This window comes from Pan troglodytes, chromosome 4 (assembly GCF_028858775.2).
Source record: "Pan troglodytes isolate AG18354 chromosome 4, NHGRI_mPanTro3-v2.0_pri, whole genome shotgun sequence".
In the NCBI taxonomy this organism is placed as follows: domain Eukaryota; kingdom Metazoa; phylum Chordata; class Mammalia; order Primates; family Hominidae; genus Pan; species Pan troglodytes.
The window spans coordinates 23,611,462-23,631,923 of NC_072402.2; the positions used below are offsets into that span (position 1 = coordinate 23,611,462).

The following is a 20,462-nucleotide window of genomic DNA, read 5'->3' on the forward strand; positions in this document are numbered from 1 at the left end:
TTTCTCTGTGTTTCAGACAATAAAAAGAAATCTAATGCATTCCTAAAAAGAAACTGACTTCAGTTGAGAATAACTGGGAAGCTGAATATGACTAGAATGGAAATGCTATTATTTCCATATGCCAGAGAATATTATTCAATTAACATAAAAATAACAAGGAGATAACAATATGCCTTCTTGAACTAAGTGCAAACTTTCCCATGCTTTATTTGATCTATATGCTGAATATGAGCAACTGTGGCCTTCTCCTGTTTTTTTTTTTTGTTTGTTTCTCTAAAAAACCCTTTTCTTCAGTTATGCACATAGATTCAAACAATAACAACACACCAGCAAGAGCAAAAAACCTTCATTAGGAGTCGGCTAACATGATGTAAGAACATGAAGAGACACAACTCTGTCCAAATCCAGCCTCCATCATTTACAAGCTGCTTGATATTAGAGGAGTCTTTCTAAACTTCCTGACATCATCAGTCTCTCTCTCTCTTTTGTTAAAATCAGTAGAGATAATAATGCATATGATTGTTTTAAAAATTGGGAAAACTACCTAAAATATTATATTCCCCTCACTTCCTTTAAAAAACAGACCTTATTTAGTTCTAGGTGTTGATAGGCTACCAGATATTAGCTAATTCTTTTAAACTGTGTGTCTATAATAGATTTAATTTAATTATATATATATACACACACAGAGACACACATATACATTAAATAAAACATTAAAGTTGCTGTTGTACTTTTATTAGTTTGTATGCTATATTCTCTAGCTAGATCACAGGACACATTATTATCTTAGTTACAAGTTTTTCATTGCAACTAAGACAGAATTTCTAAAGTTAAAAGATTGCTATTTTTGTGAGTATATGGATTGAGTTTCAATCAAATCAATTGGTAGCTAGCTGTCTTCTTTCAAACTGTCCAATTTTTGATCAAAATCAATTTAACTTATATTTATAGATCTGAAATAGCTGCTCAAAATTCGGATTGTAGGCAACGCTAAAAAAATTGTATATGATTTCTGATGAGAAAAAGTCCTTCAAACAATATTTGAGTAATTAAAAGTTAAAAGAATAACAAAAGGTGACAAAAAACATGTGCTAGCTGTCTTTTTTTAAGAAAGATTCTTGCAAGTTGCCATCAAATCTTTAACTTACATCTCATTGGCCAGAACGTAATTACATGGTCGCACAAAGATGTTTTGAATGAACTTGAAAATGTAATTTGAGTGTTCATGTGCCCTGCTGTCTTATACATTAAACATGGAAGAAGTTCAGAACAGATATTGTGAAATAATGTGGCTCTTGCCACATGACCCAAGCTTGATTCTTTTAAAAAGTCTCTTCCTAAAGTATTTCCTACTCATTTTAGTATAAGGCAATGCAGAAAAACTCTCTTGTTGTTTTAAGAATATAACACTTCACTGTATGCTGAATCTCCATTAAAACATACAGAGGACACATATATTTAGTAAAAAAAAAAGGGGGGGGGGAAGCAAATATATTCTTCTACTTATATATATATTACTAATTGTTACTCTTTTATAAAAGAACAAATATATGACTAATTTTTCCTTAAAATTTTCTATCATCTCTCTTTGGCCTCCCTAGTCAGGCTGATTATTTTTTTTCCTACATTTTCTCATTCTTTTTTTCAATTTTCCTCCCCTTTTTTCTGCTTTGATATTATAACATTTAAAAATATTTATCACCAATATCTGCATTTGTTTTCCAACAGAATAGCTTTTTTCTGCTTTGATATTATAATATTAAAAAATATTTATTACTAAAATATGTGTTTATTTTCCAACAGAATAGCATAGTGGAAAATTTATTTTCATAGTGGAAAATGTTTATCTGCCTGTTCACATTATAAAATTAATAAAATATTACTTATTTATCTAGAATAAATAGTTTGATTTACTTGCTATGGAGAATGTTGAAACGTACATGCACAAAACACATAATGAACAATGCATGATCTTGAATATGACCATGCTGAATTTGGGGGTAAAGATTAAAATTCCTTCATTTAATATTGAATAGGGAAATACAAAATAAATACAGAAAGACCCCTAGAAGTAGGATTTCAAGAGTTCTTCGAAGAAGGGCCAGATAGTCAAAAAGGAAAAGCAAGGACATTTTTGGAGATATGAATGAAATGAACAAAATAATAGGGGTGAGAGTGACCTAGTCAAGAAGCAGGTTACTCAAGGTTCTATCCAGACTAACGGAGAAGGCTGGGGGGAAAGAACGTAAGTTTTATAGGTGGTTTGGATAGAAAGCCTTCAAAGATTCTGAGTTTATCATTCATTCTGCATAAAACTAAAGTTAATTTTTTAAAACTTTTAAATTTTAGATTGGTGTTTGATTTACAAGAAAGTTATAAAGATAGTACAGAGAGTTCCCATATACCCATACCCAGTTTCCTCTATTATTAATGTTTTATAATAGTATGATACATTTCTCACAATTATGGCTCTCATATTGATACTTCAGTACTATATAAAATCTATATTTATTCAGATTTCCTTAGCTGTTACCTAAAGTCCTTTTCTGTTCCAAGATCCCCCCAGGATGCCCTATGACATTTAGCAATAAGGTATTCTGAAGGATACCTTATTACATTTAGTAATCCCTATTAAATGTAGTACCCATATTCTTTAGGCTGTGACAGTTTCTCAAACTTTCCTTTCTTCTGATGACCTTGAAATTTTGAAGAATATTGGTAAGCTATTTTGCGGAATGTCTCTCAACTGAGATTTGTCAGATTCTCTTTTCTCATGATTATACTAGAGTTTTGTGATTTGGGACGAAATACCCCAGAAATAAAGTGCTGTTCTCATCATATCAAGGACACATACTATCAACATGACTTATCACCACTGAAGTTAATGGAAATCACCTGGCTGAGGGGCTGCTCCGCTGTCAAATTACTTTTTCCCACTTTCCCTACTCTGCTCCTTGGAATGAAGTCATTTTCTACAGCCCACACATAAAGAGCAGGGAACAACATTCCACTTACTTGAAAGTAAAGAAACTGTATAAATTATTCAGAATTATTTTGCATAGGAGATTTAGCTATTGTTTCTCATTTATTTAAATAAATCATTCTGTCATTCATTTATAATATTTTATATAATTACAAAATCAAGTATATTTATTTTATTATTTGGGATAAAATCCAGTATTTCCTTATTTATTTTGTTGCTCAAACTCTTCTAGCTTTGGCAATAGAGAACTATTTCAGTTGGCTCCTGTGTCCATTTAACTTAGACCCTGTCGTTTTGGGCTTTGATTTTGTTTTTATTGTGAACATTTTCTTATTTTCTGTACTACAATATACTCCAGCTTCACCCTGTGCATTCCTGGCCCTAGACCTAGAATCAGTCATTTTCCAAGGAGCCTTGATTCCTTTTATTGGAGAATAGTAAGAGAAACCGAGGTCTGGATGCTAGTTGTGTATTTTGGGGCTGAATTGTGTCCCCTACCAATTCATGTTGAAGTCATTTCATTTTTATTTAATATATCTTGAGATATGTGTCTCTTTCACATTTCCTCTCTCCAAACACACAAACAATCAAACATATCATCACCATCACATATATGGTTTACTTGTCCAAAACCAGATTTGGACACTAAGAAATAGTATTTTCACCCAGTATGTTATATGGGTTACTAACACATTGCCATGTTTCTGTGTTTCATAAATTCTTGGTAAGAAACAAATAGATTAATAAGAAGAAAAATCAGGGCTCTAAGTGTTTTATACACAAATGTGACAAAGATTTTTCCTTTCTAAAATAGGAGTGTGGTGGGGGGTTGGAGGGGTAGCAAGCACATAAAGTTTGAGTGGGAGAGCAGCAGGTAAATGGGCTACAAATTCCTCTTTAAAAATCCTTCATTTCTCTTCCAAATAAGGTCCTCTATATAATCGCAGCACAGTGGTAGATGTTGCAGAGCACAAGAGCTGCAGGTGCTCTGCACCAGAGACCAAAGTGTCATTACTTGAAGAACTGTTTGCTTTTGGAGAACAAATAGTCGGGCATGCAAACTAAGAAGCTGTTACGACCTTCTACTCTCTGGTCCCCAGGGAGGCCATTTTATTAAAAAGAGGGAAACCATTGATTTTTTACATCAGACAGATACATATCACAACTAGTAGTAAATTGCCCATGATTCCCTGTATTATCTTCCCCAGGGAGTCTTCTGTAAGGAGAAACCAATGATTTCAACTTTTCACGTGTGAAGTTGCCCTTAAATTATCTCCTTTATACTCTTAGTCCATACTGTGTCAATAACAGGAAAACAAAAAGTGAAGGTAGTTCAAACATATGAAGAATGGATATTTGATAAAAAAGAACAGGACAAAAAATTACTTGGATGTGTTTAAGGCTACATTTCAACATAACTCAAAATTATTTTTCTCCATAAATATATGAATAGTTTTTGTCCCAGTGAATACATATATTCGTAATAAGACAGGATTAACCATAAATTGGGTTCCTACTCATCATCATCATCATCATCAAAGCATAATCCAAAGATGGAATATTAAAATTGACCAAACATTTTAAAATTCTCATTTCTCATGAAATTATTTGAGTTCTTAAGTACCCCATTCTGTGGCATCTTAGAATAACTCTTATTCAGAAGAATTCTTAATTATATGTTCAGCTTAAAATGCAATGTGGATAGATAAAAAAATCAAGGAAGCTGAATCCAAAGACATATATATCTTTATTTACTACCTTATTTTTAAAATGATAATGTTTAGAGTATTGATCTAATATGTAAATAATGTAGAATCTGATTATTGCAATGGAGTCCAAAAATATGCAACTAATTAAGAACTATGCAGCACTCATATTTCTTAGAACTCTTAAAATTTGGCATCTCTTGAAAGACAGTGCTCCTCTCTTATTTCTTTCTGTATATTTTCATGAATTCTGTCTTTCATAGGATAGCTCACATTATCAGGTGCTTTTCCTCTTTTTCACATGATGGTTTCCAGCAGTAATGCATCTATAATCTGTCCTGTTCACAGCCACAACACTAAGAGATCTCCTGCATTAGGGATGCATCTGCAAAAGTCCTGCAGCTATTTCAGATTGGTTTGTTCCAGCGGTGGTGGCATGACATAATCATGGTGGCTCAGGTGATATGACATTTTTATTGGACTGGCCTGACTCTAACGAAATTGTGAATGTGATCAGCCCTAAGTGAAATGCGTGGGTAGGGATTTTATTTAAGATAAATCAAGGTACAGACATGAAAAGATGGGGAAATAGTTGCTTGTCAGACAGACAAGTTTTCTACAAGTTCTGATATTTTGAGAAATGGGAACTGTTGGGATTTGATGTAAGTATGGATTCAGCTGTGCTTATTTAAAAACAATTTTCTCATCACCTATTTCTCATTATATTGTGAACTGGAGGCAAAAGTGTTATAAGAAGAAAAGTACCGACTGAGCTTAGAAATAGAAGAACTAAACACTAATTTCAGTTTTACCAGTGAACTGGGTCAACACGGAGCAATTGAAAAGAAGAGGAACTGCCATACGATCCAGCAATCCTACTTCTGGTTATATATTTAAAGGAATTGAAACCAATACATAAAAGAGATATCTGCATTCCCATGTTCATTTCAATAGTATTTACGATGCCAATGTTAATAATCAACATAAGTACTCATGAATGGATAAAATAATAAAATGTGATATATATACATATATATACACACAATGGAATACTATAAAGCCTTAGAAATGAAGGAAAGTCTGTCATCTGTGACAACATGGATGAACCTGGAGAACATTATACAAAGGGAAATAAGCCAGCTATAGAAAGAAAAATGCCACATGATCTCACTTATATGTTGGAGCTAAAAAAGTCTAAGTCATAAAAACAGAGGTGGTGGTTACCAGAGGCTGGAGAGCAGAGGGGGATGGAGAGCTGCTGATCAAAGGGTACAAAGTTTGTTAGAGGGAATAAATGTCCTATATCGATTGCACAGCATTGTTACTATAGTTAATAATAATGTATTTTATATTTCAAAATTGCTAAGATAGTAAATTCCAAGCATTCCCACCATAAAAACTGATAGCATGTGAGGTGATGGATTCACTAATAAGTTTAACTCAATCATTCCACTATGTATACGTTTATCATGACATCATATTTCACTGTATATACAATTATTATTTGTCAATTAAAAATAAAAATAAAATAAACCTATGTTATGAAAAAGAAAAGAAAAAAGGATTAGATTATTTCTAGATCTCTCTCCATCCCTGAGGCTCTGTAATCCATGAATATTGTCAATGATCTATTACAATGAATGTTGGAAGAAGGTGAAACCAGATGGGTGGCCTCAGATGAACAAAAAGGATGATGTCATGTAATCTCAATAGTTGAGAAAGAAAGACTTATTGTATTTGGGAGAATTCCAAAATTCATGTGTTATTCCAAGGCCTTGCATTTTTATTCATATATTCTTTATAATTTGTTGTAATTACTCAACAATTTCAAACACCACCCAAAATAGGCATTACAAGATTGCATTTTCATTTTAGTCTGCTGTGCTGTTGCATACCTAAAGGAAAATAAATAAAAACTCTGAAAAGCAGCCAACTCAAATATTGCACACCTGGCTCCCATTTGTTATAAGATTATCACTGAAAACAAAGATTCTTGACTTTTACAACTCTCAATTGTGTGGCCTCCTCAGCAATACTCCCCAGTCTAACCTGGCAGAAACTGAACCAAGAACAAAAGAAACCCCTCAAAAAGATCCACATTATGATCTCCCTCTCCTGGCCCTTGAACTCAATGACAGTATTTAAAACAAAAGTATATAAAAAAAGAAACTATGACAGCAAGAAACATGTTGGGGTTCTTCCATCCTCCCACCCACATGCAACAACAATAAAACTAAAATACGACAAAAACATTTTCCTTTAACAAGAGAAGTTTGCTTTTCTTTTGGAGATACCAAGGCCCCATAAAAGAAAAACATTTCTCTCTTGAGTTTTTTCAGTTTTAAAAATGTTTGAGTTTCTTAAATATGCAATTGGATTAGCAAATCCTGAAGAAAAACACAATAGAACTGAGTGCCAGAAGGGCTGCCTACTGCCTAGGTGTGTCTACATTTAACCATTCCGTTTTACTCCTGCTCTAAATTGTAATTTCTAATTACAGTAGGCTTGCCAGGTTCATTGGTCTGTGAAAAAAGTAAACACAGAGAAGAGAATTCTAAGTATAGAATTCTGTTCAAAAAGACTCCAAGATCCCTAAGACCAGCCCTCTGGCTCTAAATCTGACTGCTTCTCAAATATTTCAGATATTGAGCAGTATGCCATTTATTCCCTTTTTCTTGATTGATTGAAGGTCTAGATGCATATATTTGAATAATAACCTCATCTCATTTAAAAGCATCCACATGTCTGAAATCTTTACTGAAAGGAAACTGTACATTGTAGTTCATGTACAGCTATTACGTCTTTTTAAAGCTTTTTTAAAAAAAATCAACCCCACCGTATAAGGAGAACTACAATATTGTGTCTTTCTATGCTGTATACATTGTGAAAATGTATTCAGGTATTACTTGTCTAATTGAAAAATGATCACCCCACACTTGGGCAAGCCTTTGGTAATCTGTCAGATGCACCTAGCCCAGACATAGGATAACGTTTTCTTTTTCTTCTCTCTGAGTATTCTAGATACACTGTTCTTGAACTCCCTACCTCCAATCTCCAATATAAGCAAGAATTGATGTTAGATATTATGAGTAGTTTAATCAGGACACAGGGAGCGCTAAGTGAATAGTGGGTTTAAGAACCGTAAGTGACTGTTATGTAAAGACAGCAGGCAATATGGAAAACTTTCAGCACTGTGCAAACGGGGAACTAGAAACATGAGAATAAACAGATGTAGAGGGGTTTGCTATAGGAGTTAGCCATTGAGGAAAGGCTGGAGGTTAGTGTGAATGGATATGATGCAGCATGACTTTTAAAGTACCTAGTTTTGCATGGATAAGAAAGTGAGCAATAGTCTTTCAGGAATAGAAAGTGAAAAGTGAAGCTCAGTGTGGGAGTAGTGGCAGGTGAGGAACCCCTTGTGGTGAATTGGAGTATATGCTTATAGTCGACAGAAGATAACAAAAGCTGAGCACAGGTCGAGTGGGAGTAGAATCTCTCCTATGAATTTACACTACCTCCTCTCAGTAAACCACCAACGCAAGTTGATAATCACAGTTTCTTCTCTTCTTCCTGCAACAGTAAGGAGCTTAATTACTGTACAATATCAATAAGACTTCCTTGATTGAATCCAGGGATGGGAACACTTGGTCAATTATCATTTGTGAAATCTAAAATGGAGAGTAGTTCTAAGGGCAGCTGTATTTCCGAAAGGTCTTCATCTATGATGTTTTCAATCATTGTTTTAAAAAATATGAAACCAAAATAAAGTTTTATTGAATAAATGAATTTACATTTTATTAAAAATTCTAGTACCCAATGTTGCCAAAAGTGAAAGACACATTATTTAACTTGAACAACATTGTAAGACCTAATGTCTTTAAAAAAAAATTAGCCAGGCTTGATGGTGCATGCCTGTAGTTCCAGCTTCTTGGGAGGTTGAGATGGTAGGATGGCCTGAGCCCATGAGGCTGAGGTTGCAGTAAGGCGTGATCATGCCCCTGCACTCCAGCCTGTGCTACAGAGCAATATTGTGTCTCAAAAAGAAAAAGAAAATACAAATCCAACAACATATTGTCATTTACTATTTAGTTGGCATATAATATCTGGATGACAACTTGTTAATATGCGCAAACAGTTCTAAAAATACTGTAGCATTAATTCTTATAAAATTATCTTAAGAATTACAGATACAATTTAAAAATTGTGAATGTGACTTTTTAATTATTATAATAATTTGTATCTGTAATAACAGTTACAGATACAATTTTAAAATTGTGTATGTGACTTTTTAAATTATTACAATAATAATTTAGAAACAGTCTATATGACCAATTATTAGAAATTAGATATTAAAAGTGGTTTATTCATGTTTCAGAATATTATCCAAAAAAGAATGTTTCTTGTATAATAAAAAGCAGGATATATAAATATATATGACTTATACTCTTTTAAGTTTGTAAAACAAATTGTAAAATATAAGACATAAACAAACCAAATCAATAATATTCTTTATTTACTCATTGATGTACTCAATAGTTATTAAACAACTGGAACTGAGTATATAAACTTCTGCTTTTAAGAAGTTTACACTCTTGGTTGGGCACGGTGGCTCACGCCTGTAATCCCAGCACTTTGGGAGGCCCAGGCGGGCAGATCATGAGGTCAGGAGATCGAGGTAATCCTGGTTAACACGGTGAAACCTCTCTCTACTAAAAATAGAAAAAATTATCCGGGCGTGGTGGTGGGTGCCCTGTAGTCCCAGCTACTAGGGAGGCTGAGGCAGGAGAATGGTGTGAACCCGGGAGGCAGAGCTTGCATTGAGCAGAGATCTCGCCACTGCACTCCAACCTGGGTGACAGAGCGAGACTCAGTCTCAAAAAAAAAAAGAAGTTTACACTCTCATAGTAGGTAGGAGATGTAAAATACAGTAACTTAAGAGAGGGAGATAGATACATAGATATGTATAATAAATTTTACATATGTGCATGTGTGACATACAATACTTTATCTCACTGAGTCTCCCTAATAGATGTAACATGGAAAATTATAGGTATCAACCTCATAGTAATGTGAATATTAAATAAATATCTGAAAAGTACCTAAAATAGTGAAGGTGCATTAAATGTTATGTGTTATTAGAAGTTTTCCCTTTTCTCTACCTACAGGTGAACTTTATTTATTTACTTATTTTTTGAGACTGAGTCTCGCTCTGTCACCCAGGCTGGAGTGCAGTGGCACAATCTCAGCTCACTGCAAGCTCCGCCTCCCGAGTTCACGCCATTCTCCTGCCTCAGCCTCCCGAGTAGCTGAGACTACAGGCGCCCGCCACTACGCCTGGCTAATTTTTTGTATTTTTAGTAGAGAAGGGGTTACACCGTGTTAGCCGGGATGGTCTCGATCTGCTGACCTCGTGATCCGCCTGCCTCGGCCTCCCAAAGTGCTGGAATTACAGGCGTGAGCCACCGCACCCGGCCCAGGTGAACTTTATAAATTAGGTCTTCTAGGCTTTGACTGTGGTAAGGCAAATTTGAGAAATTTCCACTTTCCATAAAAACTGGCTTTCAAACTTATTGTCTTGTTAATGTACTAAAATCAACCTTCTTGTCACCTATGGATATGGACTTCATGAATGAGTCAGAGAAGGCTAGGCTACAGTCAATCTATTTAAAAGGGGAATTGAAATAAATGAGCTTGATATTTGACAATTATTATACCTGGTACATCCTATTAAAGTGGATTGATATGTGGGTGGTGGGTGAGAAAATAAGGAGAGAGATTTTTTTAAAGTTAAAATTGGGCTATAAAGAGAAAGAAAGACGTAGGTAGAGATGGGAAACGTTTGCTTGTGCACTTGCTGTTTGATGATGAGTTTTTACAGGTGGAATACTGTAGTAGATCTCTGTTAAATATAACAACAACTTTCTTCCTCTTTTTATGTTTCCGCTTCTCATGCTTTCCATGAATTGGCAGGGTCTAGTTCCTTTCACCTTAAATCTGGGCTGGCCTTGTGACTTGCTTTGATCAACAGAGTGTGGTAGAAATGACACTATGGAATTCCTAACATAGGCTTGCAGAGACCTATAGCTTTCACTTTCACTGTCTTGGGATCAAGTCTTCATGAACAGAAACTCAGGCTTAACTCATGAAGGTGTACATGGAGAAAGAGGCTCAATCTGCCCTTATCTGTGTGGCCACCACAGATGAAGCACCACATATGTGAGTGAAGCTATCTTGGCTTTTTGTTTTTCTTTTTTTAACAATTGAGCTTCCACTTGAAGACAATGGTATGAGTGACCCTGATTTATACCACACTGAACAGAGACTAACTGTCCACGATATATTCTCACCAAATTTTGGAATTGAAAGCAATTAATCACTTGTTGTTTTAAATGATCTTATTTAGATTTAATTCACATACAATACAATTCACCTATTTAAAGTGTACCACTCAATGTATATTCACAGATAAGTGCGACCTTCATTACAGTCAATTTTAGAACATTTAGTCACCTCAAAAAGAAACTCCATACCCTTTAGCTATCATTTCCATATCCCTCATCTCTCTCTAGCCCTATGCAACCACTACTCTACTTTTTATCTCTATAGATCTCCTTATTTTAGACCTCCTTATGAAAAGAATTATGTAATACGTGGATTTTTGTGCCTGGTTTCTTTTATTTAACATATTGTTTTAAAGGTTTATTCAAGTTGTAACATGTGAGGAAAGAAAGAATAGCTCAGAAAAGTTTGAGCTATGTGAGGAATGCAAAATTTATTAGGCCCAGACAAACATGATTATGGGACTTTAGTTATGCTCCCCACCCTCACACCCATGCTTGAGGCAATTGTTCAAAGTCATTTTGTTCCTTACTAGTTGCCTCACCCATTATCTTCCATGTTCCTAGAATTTGTAATGCAAAGAACAATATGTAGTCAATCAATAGCTTATGTTATTTTATTGTAAATTCTTGGTAAACAACTTAGGAACTAACTGCTCCTATTTTTGCCTTTAAAAATCTAGTGGTAACTGCTGCTAATTGAAGTGTATATTCAGGGCAACTCAAATCTATGCTCCCAGGTTGCAATCCTCAAGCTTGGCCCAAATAAACTCTCTACTTATGTTAATTTAGCTCCTTTCATTTAAGTTGATACACGTATCAGTTCTAACAATATTTCATTGTATGTATGTAAAATCTTTTGTTTATCCATTAGTCTCTTGAGGGATATTGGGTTGTTTTGTTGAATAGTTTTCACTTTTTGGCTACTATGAATAACACAGCAATGAACATACATGTAAAAGTTTTTATCTGGATGTATGTTTTCAATACTTTTGTATACATAAGGTAGAAGTGGAACATCATATGGTAACTCTATGTTTGATCATTTGAGGAACTGTCAGACTGTTTTTCTTTTCTTGTTTTTATGTTGAGACAGGATCTCACTATGTTGCCCAGGCTAGTCTTGAACTCTTGAGCTCAAGCAATTCTCCCACCTCAGCCTCCCAAGTAGCTGGGATTATAGGCCTGTGCTAGTATGTCTAGAAAGACTGTCTTACAAAGCAGCTGTACAATTTTTCATTTCTTCCAACAGTGTATGAGGGTTAAAATTTCTTCATATTTTCACCAATACTTCTTATTTGTCTTTTATTTTAGCCATAATGGTGAGTGTGAGGTGGTATCTCATTGTGGTTTTGATTTACATTTTCCTCATGGATAATGATGTTGAGCATCTTTTCATATTCTTGATGGCCATTTGTATATCTTCTTTGAAGAAATGAAACTGCCTTTGCAAAAATTATAACAGTGAGATAAATCTTACTTAACTGACCCCATCTTGCTTCTAACATCACAAGCTAACTGCCCATGCTCCCTCCTGGGCATAGACCAAGCTCACTTTGTGAGGGATTTAGTTTACAGTTTAACTTTGAGACAAGGATGAGAATAATCCCTCCCAAAACTGACCTCCTCTGGAGACTGTAACTGTCTTCATAAGACTAATGAAAGGCCACAAGGGTAAGATTATGGGAGGGGCCTAAATTCTGCTAAAACATAGGTATAGTTAAATGATACCCAGCCATTTTTCCCTACTTTTCTTTTGTTTTCTCTTTTTTTTTTTTTTTTGAGACAGAGTCTTTCTCTGTCACCCAGGCTGGAGTACAATCTCAGCTCACTGCAACCTCTGCCTCTTGGGTTCAAGTAATTTTCATACCAAAGCTCCCTGAGTAGCTGGGACTACAGTGCCCACAATCATGCCCAGCTAATTTTTTGTATTTTAGTAGATACGGGGTTTCACTATGTTGCCCAAGGTGGTCTTGAACTCCTGAGCTCAGGCTATCTTCCCGCCTTGGCCTCCCAAAGTGCTAGGATTACAGGCACTTTGCTTTTATATAATCACTTACTGATCAAGAGTCATGTAGCCAGAATTCACAAGATTTGTAACTTCTCCAGTTGGTCCTACAGATAACATCACTATTTTCAAACCTAAGATTAGTCTTTGAGATGTTTTTCAAACTTTTACATTCAGGTAAACCAACTGATGCCACCCACACCTGTGACTCACACCAAAGAAATGACTCAAAGAAATTACAGTCCTGTGAGCCTCACCTAGAAACTGACTCAGTCTGCAAAGACAATTTGCATACTCATATGATTTCATCCTAACCAATCATCGATACCCATTGCCCAGAAACTGACTCAGCCTGCAAAGACAGTTTGGATACTCATATGACTTCATCTTAGCCAATCATCAATACCCATTCCCTAGCCTTCTATCTGCCAAATATCCTTAAAAACCCTAGCCTCCAAGCTCTCAGGGAGGCAAATTTGAGAGAAATCTCCCATCCTTCTACTAGTCTGCCTTGTGACAATTAAAATCTTTCTCTGCTGCAATACCACTGTCTTAATGAATTAGCTTTATTTGTGTTGTAGGCAAGAAGAACCTGTTGGGCTATAACAGAAATGTCTATTCAGATCATTTATCCATTTTTAAATTTGGTTATTTTATTTTTATTTTCATTTGTAGGAGTTCTCTATACTTAAAATTCCTTATCAGATATATCACTGGTGAATATTTTCTCTCATTCTATAGGCTGGTTTTTTCACTATTTTGATACTGTCCATTGAAGCACAAAAGTTTTTTGGTTTTGATAAGGTTATCTATATTTTCTTTGTTGCTTGTGATTTTGGATGTCACCTCTAAAAATTCTTTGCAAAATCCAAGGTCATATAGAATTACCCCTATGTTCTCTGCTAAGAATTTTACAGTTTACCCCTCCATTTTCTTCTAATAGTGTTAGTGTACTAGTTCTTATATTTATGTATTTGATTCACTTCGATTCAACATATTAAATATTTGCTAATTTTTATATATAGTTTGAGAAAAGGGTCCAACATCATTATATTGCATGCAGCTAGCCAGTTTTCCCAGGAACATTTTTTCTTAAAGACTATTCTTTCCTCAATAAATGTTCATGGCACACTTACAAAAAATCAGTTGGCCACAGGTGTTTGATTTTATTCTGGACTCTCAATATTATTCCATTTTATGACTATCTTTGTACCAGTACAACACTGTCTTATTATTATTTCTTTGTAAAACATTTTGAAATTAGGGAGTATGAGTCCTACATTTTTTTTTTTCAGAATTGTCTTGGGTATTCTGGGTCACTGACAATTCCATATGGATTTCAGAATCAGTCTTGTCAATTTCTACAAGGAAGTCAGCCAAAATTCTAATATAGATTGCATTGCATCTATAGATCAGTTTGGAAATTATTGCCATCAAAATTTTAAAACTTTCAACCCGTAAACATAAGATTCTTTTGAAAATGTAAGTAAATTTCTAACATTTCTTTTTGCAGTGTTTTATAGTTTTTAGAGTATAAGTTTTGAACTTCTTTTGTTAAATTTATTCTTAGATATTTTATTCTTTGTGATGCTATTATAAATATAATTGTATTTTAGATTTAATTTTCATATTGATCATTGCAAGTGTATACAAATTTGATTAATTTGTTTATATTGATCATGTATCCTGAAACTTGCTGAACTTATTTATTAATTCTAATAGTTCTGTAGGGAATCCCTTAAGATTTCCTGTATATTAGATTATGTAATCTGTAAACAGAGTTAGCATACTCCTTCCTTTATAATGTGGATGCTTTTTACTTCTTTTCTTGCAAAATTGCCCTGGACCTAAATTCCAGTACAATGTCAAATAGATGTGGTGAAAACACAACATCCATGTCTTCTTCCTGATCTCATGGAGAAAGCATCCAATCCTTCAGCATTAAGTACATTGATAGCTGTAGATTTTTTCATAGGTGCTGATATGGTTTGCATTTTTTTGTCCTTGGACAGAAACTCCAGTACAATTTAGAATACATGTGGTGAAAGCAGACATCCTTGTCTTCTTCCTGATCTTATGGAGAAATCATCTAATCCTTCAGCATTAAGTACAATGATAGCTATAGATTTTTCATAGATGTTGATATAGTTTGGATGTTTGTTTGTCCTTTCCAAATCTCATGTTAAAATGTGATTCCAATGTTGGAGATGGGGCCTGGTGGGATTAGGTCATGGGAGCAGATCCCTCGTGAATGGTTTAGTACCATCTCCTTGATGATAGGTAAGTTCTTGCTCAGTTAGTTTATGCTAGAGCTGATTGTTTAAAAGTCTAGGCCCTACTGCCCGCTTGCTCCTGCTCTTGCCATTTGGCATTCCTATTCCCCCTTAATGTCCACCATAATTGGAAGCTTCCTGGAGTCTAACTAAAATCCAGGCAGATTCTGGCACCATGCTTCTTGTGCAGCCTGCAGATACATGAGCTAATTAAAACTATTTTCTTTATAAATTACCCAGTCTCAGCTATTTCTTTATAGCAACACAAAAACTGCCAAGCACAGAAAATTGGTACCAGGAGGGGCCTTTTTCTATGAAGATACCTGAGGATGTGGAAACAGCTTTGGAACTGGGTAATGGGAAGAGTTTGGAAGAGTTTGGAGGGCTCAGAAGAAGATAGAAAGATGAAAGAATGTTTGGAATGTCTTAGAGACTTGTTAAGTGATTGTGACCAAAATGCTGTTAGAAATATAGATTGCAATGGTTAGGCTGATGAAGTCTCAGATGGAAATGAGAAACTTACTGGGAACTAGAGTAAAGGCTACCCTTGTTACACATTAGCAAAGAGCATGGCTGCATTGTGTCCATGGACCAGGGTTCTGTGGAAGGTTGAACCTAACAGTGATGACCTAGATTATTTGGCAGAAGACATTTCTAAGCAGGAAAGCATTCAAGATGTGGAATGGCTGCTTCTAATAGCCTACAATCAGATTCAAGTGAAAAGGAATGACTTAAAGTAGAAACGTAAATTTAGAAGTGTAACAGAGAATAAAAGTTTGGAAAATTTGCAGTTTTCTGGCCATGTGGCAGAGAAACAAAAAGGATTTCCAGGAGGGGATACAGTCTTTGAAGCAACCACTTGCTAGAGTGATTAGTATGACTAAAAGAGTCAAGTGCTAATAGCCAAGATGATGTGAAAAAGACCTCAAAGGCCCTTCAGAGATTTTGGAGACTGCACCTCCCATCACAGGCCCAAAGGCTTAGGGGAAATAATGGTTTCAGGGGCCAGGCCATGGGCCCACTGCCCTGCTCAGCTTTGCATCAAGGCTGTTCCAGCTTCAGCTGAGTTCATGTCTCACATCCAGGGGACACTGGTACAAATGGCGGACTCCTAAGGCCTTGGACAGATCTGCTTCTGTGGCTATGCAGGATTCAGCTGACAGAGCTGATCTCACAGGCTGGAATTCAGTGCTTATGGCTCATGGCTTTTCCATGCAGAGGGTGCAAGCTGCCAGTGACTCTACCATTCTGGGATCTGGAGGACTGTGACCCTCTCCTCACAGCTCCACTAGGCAGTACATCAGTGTAGACTCTGTGTGGGGGCTCCAACCCCACATTTTCCCTCTGTACTGTCCTAGTAGAGGTTCTCTATGAGGGTACTCCCTCTGCAGCAGGCATCTACTTGGACACAGGTTTTTCCGTACATCCTCTGAAATCTAGACAGAGGCTCCCAAGCCTTAACTCTTGGACTCCATATACCTTCAGGCTTAAACACCATGTGGAAGCCAGGGCTTATAGCTCTCACCCTCTGAAGCAATGGCCTATGCTGTACCTGGACCCCTTTGAGCCACAGCTAGAGCTAGAGTGGCTAGGATGCATGAAACAGTGTCTGAAGACTGCACAGGGCAGCAGGGGCACTGGGCCTGGCCCATGTAACCATTCAGTTCCCCTAGGCCTTTAGGCCTGCAATAGAAAGGGCTGCCACAAACGTCTCTGAAATGCCTTCAAGGCTTTTTCCTCATTGTCTTGGATATTAGTATTTGGCTCCTTTTTACTTATGTAAATTTCTGCAACCTGCTTGCATTCTTTCCTTGAAAGTGGGCTTTTCTTCTCTACCTCATGACCACAATGCAAAATTTCCTAATTTCTCTGCTTCCCCTTTAAATATAAGTTCCAACCTGAGGTTATTTCTTTCCTCACACATCTGAGCTAGGGTGTTAGAAGCAGCCATGCCACATCTTGAACACTTTACCGCTTAGAAATGTCTTCTGCCAGATACCCCAAATTATCACTTTCAAGTTAAAAGTTCCACAACATCCTAGGGCATGAACACAATCCAGCCAAGCTCTTTGCTAAGGCATAACAGGAGGTTTTTGCTCCAGCTTCAGTTCCCAATAAGTTCCTCATTTCCACCTGAGACCTCATTAGCCTGGCCTTCACTGTTCATATCACTATCAGCATTTTAGTCCCAACAATTTAACTAGTCTGTAGGAAATTTCAAACTTTCACTTTTGGTCCCATCCATGTAACCAGTCTGTAGGAAGTTTCAAACTTTCACTCATCTTCTTATCTTATTCTGAGCCCTCCAAACTCTTCTAACCTCTGCCTGTTACCAGTTCCAAAGCTGCTTCCACTTTTTCAGGTATTTTTATAGCAATGCACCCCTCTCAGTACCAATTTTCTGTATTAGACCATTCTTACACTGCCATAAAGAAATACATGAAACTGGGTAATTAATAAAGAAAAGAAGTTTAATTGACCACCATTCTGCAGGCTGTACAGGAGGCATGATGCTAGCATCTGCTTGGCTTCTGGAGAAGGCTTGGGAAACTTACAATCATGGTGGAAGGTGAAGGGGGAATAGGCATTTCAAATGTTGAAAGCAGGAGCAAGAGCATGAGGAGGGAGATGCCACACACTTTTAAATGATCAGATCTCACAATAACTCATGATCATGAGAACAATGTCAAAGGATTGGTACTAAATCATTGATGAGAAACCTGCCCCATGATTCAGTCACCTCTCACTAGGTTCCACCTCCAACACTGGGGATTACAATTTAACATGAGACTTAGGTGGAGACTCAGACCCAAACCACATTGATGATGAATCACATTTGCTGAATTGCATCTGTTGAACCAGCCTTGCATGTCAGAAATGAAGCCTACTTGATTGTGGTGTTATCAGCTTTTTGATTTGTTCCTGGATTTGGTTTGCTAGTATTTTGTTGAGGATTTTTTGTGACTATGTTCATAGGAGATATTGGCATAAAGTTTTCATTATTCATTGTGTCTCTGCTAGATTCTGTTATTAGGCTGATGATGGCTTCATAGAATGAGTTAGAGAGCAGCCTCTACCCAAATCATTTTCAGTATGATTGATATAAGTTCTTCTTTGCACATCTGGTAAAATTCATCTGGTCCAGGGCTTTTTGTGGTTGGTAGGTTTTTCATTACTGATTCAATTTCAGAGCTTGATATTGGTCTATTCGGGTTCAATTTCTTCCTTATTCAATTTTGGGGGATTATGTATTTCCCAGAATGTATCCATTTCCTTTAGATTTGCTAATTTGTGTGCATAGAGTTGTTCATAGTATTCTCTGAGGAGTTTGTATTTCTGTGTGACTAGTTGTAATGTCATCTTTGTCATTTCTGATTGTACTCATTTAGATCTTCTTTTTAAAGATAGCTAGCAGTCTATCAATGTTGTTTATATTTCTGAAGAACAAACTATTTCATTGATTTTTTTGGTATGGATTTTTGCATCTCAATTTTATTCAGTTATCTAATTTTAATTATTTCTTCATCTAGCTTTCAGGTTGGTTTTAAAACTCTTTTCCTTTTAAATTATCTGGCCTCAGATATTTCCTTATAGCAATGAAAAAATGGCCTAACACAGATACTCTTCATTAGTTCTATAAATTTTTCTTTTATTTCAAGTTTCTTGAGGGTTTTAATCATGAACACATGCTGGATTGTGTCAAATGGAGTTTGCTCATTTATTGAGATGATTATGTGACTTTGTTTGTTTGCTTGTTTGTGAGACAGTATCTCACTTTTTCACCCAGGCTATAGTGCAGTAATATCATCATGGCTCACTGCAATCTCGACTTCTCCAGCTCAAACAATCCTCCCACCTCAGCCTCCCAAGCAGTTGGGACTACAGGCACGTGTCACTACACCCAGGTAAGTTTTTGTATTTTTTGTAGATATGGGGTTTCATCATGTTGCACAGGCTGGTCTCAAACTTCTTGTTTCAAGCAATCTGTGTGCTTTGGCTTCCAAAAGTGCTAGGATTGCAGGCACAAGCCACTGTACCTGACTGATTTTTTATTTTATTCAAGTGATACAATGCATCCCATTAATATAGTTTCAGATTTTGAACCAACCTTGCTTTATCCTGGCCTAAATCCCACTTGATCCTGTTGTGTAATTTTTAAAATATGTTGTTGAAGTCAGTTTTCTAGTATTTTTAATTGTGGTAAAATATATATAACATAAATATTTACATTTTTACCTTTTGTAAGTGTTTGCTCTTTGCATAATATATATTTTCCATATTTTTATTTTAGGTCTATTCTCAATCAAAAGTGTGTCGCCTTTAGATAGTATATAATTGAATTTTTTTTATCCAACTTGAAAAGCTCTGCCTTTTCATTACATTGTTTAATATTTTCACATTTAATGTTATAGATATAACTGGACTTATGCAAATTACTCTTTGTTTTCTATATGCTCCAGGGTCCTTTTTGTTCTTTTATTTCTCTTTTATAGCTTTCTTTTGCATTAAGTAAACATTCTTTAAGTAGCATTTAATTTTTAAAAATTTTTTAATGGTTTTTATGCTTTTAGCACTTGCTCTAGGGTTTGCCATATACATTGAAATTTATCCAAATTAGCTTTAGATTTATCTCAGTTTGATTCTAGTGAGATATAGAATTGTTACTCCTATACAGCTCTATTCCCTGCCTCACTTTTTGTAGTATCCTTTTTACACATATTGCATCTGTTAATGTTACAAACTTAACAATACATAATTTTAAGTATTATTTTACCTCTTTTGTAATTTTAGGCCATTAAAACTTTACTCCCTTCCACCTTATTTGTGCTGTTATTGACAAATATAGCACACATGTTATATTTCCGTATGCAATAGGCTCAATGTTATGTTGCATTATATACATATCATTTTATACCACTGCTTTTAAAATCAGGTATGAGAAGAAAGGAGGAAAATATGCCACTTTTTAAATAATTACATGATTTTTCTACAATATTCTTTATTTTTTCAAGTTGGACTGAAAATTCCATCTGGTGTAACTTGCTTTCATACTGAAGAACTTCCTTAAGTATTTCATATATGGCTGGTCTGCTAGCAACACATTCTCTAAGATTTTGTTTATCTGTAAAGGTCTTTCTTTCACTTTCACTT

At 35.6% G+C, this 20,462-nt stretch overlaps 1 long non-coding RNA gene across 4 annotated transcripts in view; it reads left to right on the forward strand.

Annotated features, from left to right (window-relative positions):
- The window catches only part of LOC107974626 (uncharacterized), a 291,544-nt gene that overhangs the window by 163,263 nt on the left and 107,819 nt on the right, over positions 1-20,462 (forward strand). For all 4 annotated transcript variants that reach the window (XR_008547903.2, XR_008547905.2, XR_001717492.4 and 1 more), the window contains exon 4: positions 19,099-19,216. This is a non-coding gene — a long non-coding RNA (uncharacterized LOC107974626). The remainder of the gene's footprint in view (positions 1-19,098; positions 19,217-20,462) is intronic.